Below are 8,177 nucleotides of genomic sequence, written 5' to 3'. Positions count from 1 at the left end.
CACAACCCTATTCCTTAAGTAAGGTGATACAAAAGTAGAAACTTAAATTTTTAAATTACATTTTCCAAGATGCTTGAGGTTCTGCAACTCTCCAGCTGGGACTTTCTGAGCCACAGCCTCTTTCCCAGCCCCTTAATTTCAGCACTTTCATCAGCTACAAAGCTGACTTCACTTCAGAAGTCACTCACAAGTTACAGATGAATTTAATCCTTCTGCTGTATTTTGATCTCAAATCTTCTACTGATAAAAACAATGCAATTTACAGTTGACTGAATAAATTGCAATTGCGGCCAGAAAAATAAATGCCAACTGCACAGTTTGATCATGATGTATTCTTGCGTTTGACAGCCACTGCAAGTTGAAGTTAACTGCAGTATCAGCTGCAGCTTTCAGATATTCTCAAATAATCATGATTACTATGTCTCTTATTTTATCGAGGTATTTGCTGCATCCTCCTTACTAATGAGGCAAATACCACCCTTCACCTACACACCACTGAGAGTTTTAGGATGACGTTTGCTGTGCAGACACACATTTCTCTACAGAGAGTATAGTTGGAATAAAACTAGATATTATTTCCTCTGCTTGAATAATTCATTTATAACTGAACTAAAATTCCTATCAATTTCAAAGCATTTATGCTTACAGTCAGTTTCAGTTTGTATACAAGACTCTTATTCATATTTTTTTCTCATTGCATGAAGGTTTACAAACTGAACAAAAGCACAACAGCAACAGTAGTAGTACAACAAGCATCAAATTCACTGGTTCTAGTTTAAGAATTTGTCTGACTCAATATACATATATATATAAAATCCACTAAGCTTAGCGGCATTTTCTTTTTTATACATAGCAAAAGAATTCAGAAAATATTAGAAAACTAGTAACTCAAGGGAAAAAGTCATCCATGATTGATCTCAGTGTATTCTCATGAAGAAACAGAAGACCCATTAATTCTCAGAACTCAGAGCCTTATGGGCAAAGTTCATCAGTTTGCTTTTGACTTCATTTTCTCAACTCTGATTCCTGCTAATGACTGTCTCTGTGTTATGTTCAATAGATGAATAATTGTCTGCTTTACAAAATATTTCAGAGGATTATGGTACACATTACACCACCAACTTCTACACCAGCTTACTCATGCACAAGTGCTCCCAAGGCTTCTTTATCTTCTATGCAACATTCTTGTAGGCTAGCACAAACCTCATCCCTTTGAACATTAGCAGAGACACAGAAGTCTTCAGGGAACCCAGATAAGTGTTGTGGCACTGTTCTATAGTTTTAAGTAGGAATCACCCATTTGATTAAAAAGCTACAGTATATTTTTTCTGCATAGGTGAACATTATGTAACCTGAATGAACACAGAGACTTGATTACGCACATGAACAACTTCCTTTTTCTAAGGGATGAAGTTGTTAATGGAAGAATCCTGAAGGACTTAGAAGCTTACAAAACCCACAGAAACATCATCCTTGTGACTGAGTTATGCCATTCGTAGCTACTACTGTGGTTAATGTCCCCTCAATAAGTTTTGAGCCACAACCACAGCAAAAATGGATGGCAAAATTATAAAAATCAATACAAAAACATAAACGTTACCTCTCCAAACCAAAGCCAAATTAAACAGAGTTAGTCTTACTTCATACTTCCTGACCTCCAGTTCTCTCTTTCTCGGATCAAAGCCATCCTCTTAGTCCCAGTCCCTCTCTTCCCTGGCAGAGAGCCCTGATTGCTTGATAGATCCCAGCTGCTTTTATCTCCACTCCTCTTAACTCCTTTCTCTCTAGTAGGAGGGCACACGCAGTTGGCAGACTTGAAACAAGTGTCCTTGCATTCTGCTGAGGAGAAATATGTATTAGAGCAAATGTAAAAATTAATTTTAAAAAGTCTAGAAATATTTCTGTGCACTTGGACTCCTCTAAAGCCTAAGAGGTCAAAATCTCTGAGTAGAGTTTTATAGAAATCTGGATAGAGGGAACACATTGGCTTCAACCAGCAGCCAGAATATTCTTGAGCAGATATTTTTCCTTCTTTGTCCCCTACGTGCCCCGGCACTGTTATTCACAGAAGAGATAATTTGTCTATCCCACCCCTTGTTTCACTGTTCCTCCTCTAACAATGAGAAGAGAGGATTTTCTTGTTTCTGCTTTCCTAGGCTTTAATAGTTTGAGATTCAGTGCAATGTGCTTTTCAGGGCTACTGACTATTGTGGGGTTACACAGAGTTTAAAGCCAGCAATTATGGCACAAGCATAGTATGGACTACAACAGCTTTTGGCAGTTCAAGTGAGAACTATTTGAGCAAGCTTCATTATTACATCAGTTATTGAGTAGGTGTTTGGTACTGCAATATCTGTTCAGCAACACATGTTAGATTTTATTTTGTCCATTTCTTCTTCCATGCCATCCGTTTTTCTTTTGAAATTGGGAATAGAAACTGTTTTCACAAATTCCAAGCTGAGAAATCCAAGTATTCTGATTTTTTTTTTAATGGGAAATTTAATTTTCTTTTGTAAACCTGGAATAAAAGATTAGCGTTCTGAATTCCTGGAAACAATACTCTGTTGCTGAATTATTATAAAAGAATGTGTCTTATTACTTCTTCCCCAGCTGAACTTGATCTACTGCTGCTGCAAGAGCACAACCTTCCTCCAGCTTAAGGGTCCTGCATGCTTTGGTGTTTTCACCTTTGTTATACAACAACATTGCAGGATACATAACTGCAATTTAAGGTGAAGAAAAGATACAGTCTGAGGTACAGAGAATCCCCTTGTATACCTCCATGTATATGTATATTTTTGGATCCCTGTAGCCATGCTGTGCCTCATTCATTCCATTGCTTTAGACCAGCTGCCTTTCTTCCTTGGTGTTTTTATCATGACAGATTGTTGTTGTTTTTTTTTTCTTATTTTGTGGATTTCCCCTTTTCTAAGAGCCTCACAGTTGTTCTGCACACGAGAACAGGGAGTTATATAAAACAAAACACAGGAAATATTAACTGTATTAAATCTTATACTTCTCAGAGTTCTCACTAAGGATTCTCAGATGAGAGGCCTCTCAAGGGTGACATCTAACATGAGATTAAGTATTTCTGCACAAAATGCAGAATTGGTTACTTTGTCCCTCTTCACTGAATTACATATAATAGCAAATAGCTTAAAGGCATACAATGTATTTGAGCAAAGCATGATACTGGCTACTGCCGAGTCTTGATGAGAAAACACTGAAATGTGTGTTGTAGGATTTTTTTTAAGGAAAAATCAAGTTTGTGTTCACACACAATAGAATTGTTTTTGTTTTTAAAATCTTACATTACAGATATTTACATATTTATAACCTCATTACAGTCACAGTTTTCATAAACAATTACAAATGAAATAATGTAACCACTCTAGAATCAGTTCATAATTTGCCATAAAACCACAATGACCACAGTGAACACAGAACCTTCATTTTTCAAAGACAGGAATGGACTCCAGCTATAAGCTTAAACCAAGAGAAGTTGCTAATTAAGCTGATGTACAAAAAATTATATCTGACACGTTGGCTACCCTCTATATAATTATCAAAGTAGTGAGTGCAACCTTAGCGATTAAAGAATAATAGATAGTAAGTTCTTTTATATAAGACGATACAAACTCTATCCAAATATCAAATTACTGGAAAAGTGCACTGGGGCAAACCCGAGAGATGAAGTAATAGTGTAAGCTAGCCAAGGTTTCTCTTTCCTAGCCTGCTTTAAGTGATGTTTTTGTCACAGATGTAACTAATGATACACACTGTTGGAGTGAATATGGAAAAAACTTCGCATAAGAAATGTTATACTTTTATTTTCCTTGCCAGGCACAAATTGATTCCACGTACTGTTACCCTGAATCCCGTGAAAGCTCTGTTCTGTGCAGAAACATATTTTTCTGGAGTACACAGTCTGCATCCTCAGTTTTACTGCGTCTACTCAGTATTAAAAGTACTCTTTGTTGCTTGAACTTTCTCTTAGAGGCACAGAGTTTATATGACTCACATGAACGCTTAGTTTGTACCACTGTAAAAGTTTGAGAAAATCACTTTGGATCCTTGTCCTTTTAGTCTTCCCAGTTTTGAGGAAGTTGAAAAAGAACTCAGCTGTATGTACTGACTGCCATGTTTCAGGAAAGTATCTATAAGACATCAGCCATCTGAGGGCTTTTGGAAAGATATTCTTTTGGAAAAGATAATAATGAACATTGAACAAAGAGGGAAAAATGCAACAACCAACATTTCTCAATTTTCAGCAAAGCTCTTAAGCACATGCTTACATTGTTCAGGCAGTGATTAGTAGAAGTGCATGCAATGCTCTGTTTTAACACAAAGAAATTACTGAAAGAGGGTCAAAAACTTTTACCCTGTTTTTTTCACTTTTTCATTTATGACACCAAACAGAGCCGAGATGCCTCTGTGGTTTCCCTGTGTGTTCAGAGGGCACTGGAAAGCATTGTTTCACCCTTTTGCTTTGCCTCCAGGTCCCCTATAATTGACTCTGACCAAGTGCTAGCAGTTATGTCCAACTCCCAGAATTTTTTCCTGAACTACGGTTATTTCTGGTGATTCATATGTCTGAGAATCTTACTGAAAAATAAACCATTGGAACTTTTAATATAATTAACTTGGCTCTTATGAAGCACAGCATCTTTTGAAGAGATTGCAGAGAGGAGAGAAATGTAAGAGCCGTGGTAGAATGGGCTGTATGCTTGGGGAGACCTGGCATTCAGAAAGCATTTGTCTTTATCTGCTTACACTGGGGCCAGATGCAGAAAGCCAATGGCAACTTACCTCCCAGATGCAGCGACTAATGATGTGTAAACATATCAGAGAGCTCCTCTTTTCCAGTCCAACATCACTTTAACTTCAAGACAGTGAAGAGGACATTTAAAAAAAAAGCAAAATCTGGATACACAGATCGCTTGCACTCTTATCTAAACTTATTGGTACTTTTCCAGTACATCTTTTAACATAATTTTCCTTTGCCTCCTCTCACACGAACACAAATATTCAGATAGAAGGAGAAGTAAGTTTGAAGCAGGGTAATAATAACTGAAAACTCAAAAGACATGCTGCTAAGCTTGCTGCTGGCCTGCTCAGTGATGTTAGCAAGCTGATTAATCTTTTTCTAATTCTGTGTATTCACCTGGAAAATTTAGGATCAAGTCATCTTTACTGTTTGTAAAATACTCTCAAAAAGTATAATTGCCTCCTCATTAAAAATCTGCATGCCTTGTTTGTAGACCACCAGTGTCCCTGTGCATCCTTGTAGCTCAGTGCTTCCTCGTTATTGTTTTTGGAAGACTCGTTGCTTTATTCACCACACTTGGTCCTCTGCTTTCCCTGAGGCTTGTTTTCCAATCATATATATACTAGATAATCCAATATAGTACGAGATAACACAGTAAGCAATGTATATTGCTTATTGAACTGAGGAAAAAAAAAAGGAAAAAAAGGTAAGAAGTCCTAGCTAGAATTTCCATTATCCCTTCAAATGCCAAATGATACTTACAAAGGTATTCATAGGAAAAAAAAAAAAAGGAATCGGCACTTGAGTCATGAGCCCAAAAAATTCACTGACGAGAAAAGAAACTTGGACTGAGTGATATGAAAACACTGCTAGCACGAGGGTTTCAATTCTTTCTCAGCTGGCTTGTATTCCTCAAGGAGGGCACTGACACTTAATTTAGAGATTATTAACTTGCACTGATAGCTCTTGGGTTTCAGCAGAAGTCAGGTTTGGTAAAAACAGATAAAACAGAGTTGCAGTGAGTTCTTCACTGAGAATAATTCATTTACTTATCTCCTAGGACAAATGCTGTTCTCTTTCACAGCCTTAGCAGAGCTGCACATGTGAGTGCTGTGCATAGAAGCAGAAGCAGCAGCCAAGTGCTTTCTTCATACAAGATTTCAGCTCTTGCCTTTCCTGGAGCACAAAAACACTGAGAGGAACAGGTTCCCTGGTTGCAGACATCACTGAAATTATGTCCCCTACCCTAGATTCGCATTACCCAGCCTTGTTCCGATTCCTCAGAGACTTCAGCAAATCTACTCTCAGACTTCACTCACTGTTATTTATAGAAGTACACATTGGGAGATTGTGAACACAAAATAGATTCACAAATTTTGTCTTTCATTAGCTACTTGGAGAATATCTGTGTGTGTATTCAAACAGACAAATCCATACAAAACATGCTAACATCTACACCTCTGCTTCCTTTGCCTCAGTACTCCTGAGCCTTCTTTTGGCTGTGGTTGGATACAGGTACTCTTTTTCTATTTTCTGAGCTCTGCAGTCAGGTCTGTTTTGCTCTGCTGACCGCCACACACTTTCCTTCCTGCAGAACACTCCCTAGACCCCAACCCAAAGAGCCGGTGAACGCCACGAGGCAAAAGGCATCTTCACATACATGGAATCTTCCATCTTGTTTCTGTTTTGTTACCATCTTAACAGCAAAGTCAATTAAAAACAGCTATAACTAAACTAAACCAGCTTTCCTCGCCAGTGCAGTGAGTCACCAGGACTTTCCGTAATAATAAGATGAATAAGCATATTTGGGGACTTTTACAGTCAACTACATTTGTTTCTCAGAAAAAGGGATCCTTCTAAACCTGTAGTTCTCTGCTTTGAGTAAGACACAGTTGTTTCTTTTACCATGAAGGTTTTGCCTGTGGATGATAAATAAGTTTTTCACTTTTCAATCAAAACTGAATATTGTACGTAACACAGCTCCTTAACTAAGTTGCCCTGTAAGCAGGATAGCATCTGCAAGATTGAAATGAGAAGCAGCTGTATTCACAGAGCTTTGCAAAATGAAACCTTGTTTACACACTGTATGGATACACACACAGTGATCCAGAGACATTTCAAAGATTCAGCCTCTTGAAAATGAAAAGGCTACCAGCTCTTCCATTAATTTCTTTGTTGGTTTCAAACAAAATGCGGTGCGTGGTCCAGTCAATCTGTCAATGAGGTAGACACAGCATGCAGTGGAAGGTCACATTAATGCAGAAATCCAAAGGTTCTCTCTCTGGCAAGACTTTACAAGGATGTCAGTGTGCTATTTCACATTGCTGGAAAAAATGTCAAGTGGAAAAATTAGGTTTCCTTAAAGGTGGTTTTCTCAGAGTTAGTGTAGAACTTAATGTATTTCTGCTTCACATAATATAGCTATTTCCCACAAACTGTGAGATGATCATGCTCAGTTAATGCAATTTAAACACCTCAGATGAATGTAGTCTGTATTGTGAACAATCTGAACAAATGAAAAGAACACATCAATGTGAGGACTTAGATAAAATATAAAAAGCTTCTAAACTTTGTATCAACAATCTGGAAATTAACACACAATCAATGGAATTACAATTCCTGCAAAAAGCATGCTCTTCACTTCCAAGAGCAAAGAATGCTATGTATGTGGTGCAATTTTTGGGACTGCATTGTTAAGATGATGTTTACTTCCAGTTTCTGACAAGGCATGAAGCTGCTAATGGAGGCACGATACTAACCGCTTCTGTTTCTGGATAGATCCTCTATTACCTCCTTCCTAGATTGGCTCCATTAATTAATATGTCTTGTTTGCAGTCTCTGATCCTGCTTTCTGTCCTCATAATTTTTATAATCCAGACAATTTAGACTGAGAATAGGATTTGAAAGGTACAATATAAAATTGTTTGCAAAAGAATTACACCTGTAATGTAAACCATAGAGCTACACTGCATTTATAATAAGCATACAAAATTCATTTTGATGTATCATGCTTAGCAAAGAGTTAAGTGAGCATGTAATTAGCTCACCCATTTTACGATTCTTCAGCTAGTAGTTCTATAATCTTTTCTGGAAAGCAATCAAGTTATTTCAGCACAATTTAATCTAAGCCTAATTTACAATTTACTGCACCAGTGATTCTGTGAATCCTCCTACCTCTGTACCTCAGCCTACATTACCTGCCTCATTGCAGCCGGAGGGAAGCAACCACATCACACAGTGCTCTCAAAGTCACACTGAGCAAAACCCTATAATGCCTAATACTTTGCTGGTGAAAGGATGTATTAAAAGAATCACTGTGCTTCCTTTTGGAAATCTATGATTGAAGAGAAACAAATGGGAGCCTTACACTAACTTCAGTGGGTTGCAGGTTAACTCCTGCAGTAACACT

Source organism: Meleagris gallopavo, chromosome 7, assembly GCF_000146605.3.
Source record: "Meleagris gallopavo isolate NT-WF06-2002-E0010 breed Aviagen turkey brand Nicholas breeding stock chromosome 7, Turkey_5.1, whole genome shotgun sequence".
NCBI lineage: Eukaryota > Metazoa > Chordata > Aves > Galliformes > Phasianidae > Meleagris > Meleagris gallopavo.
The sequence above is the reverse complement of the archived record's forward strand: the minus strand, read 5'-3'. Positions refer to the sequence as shown.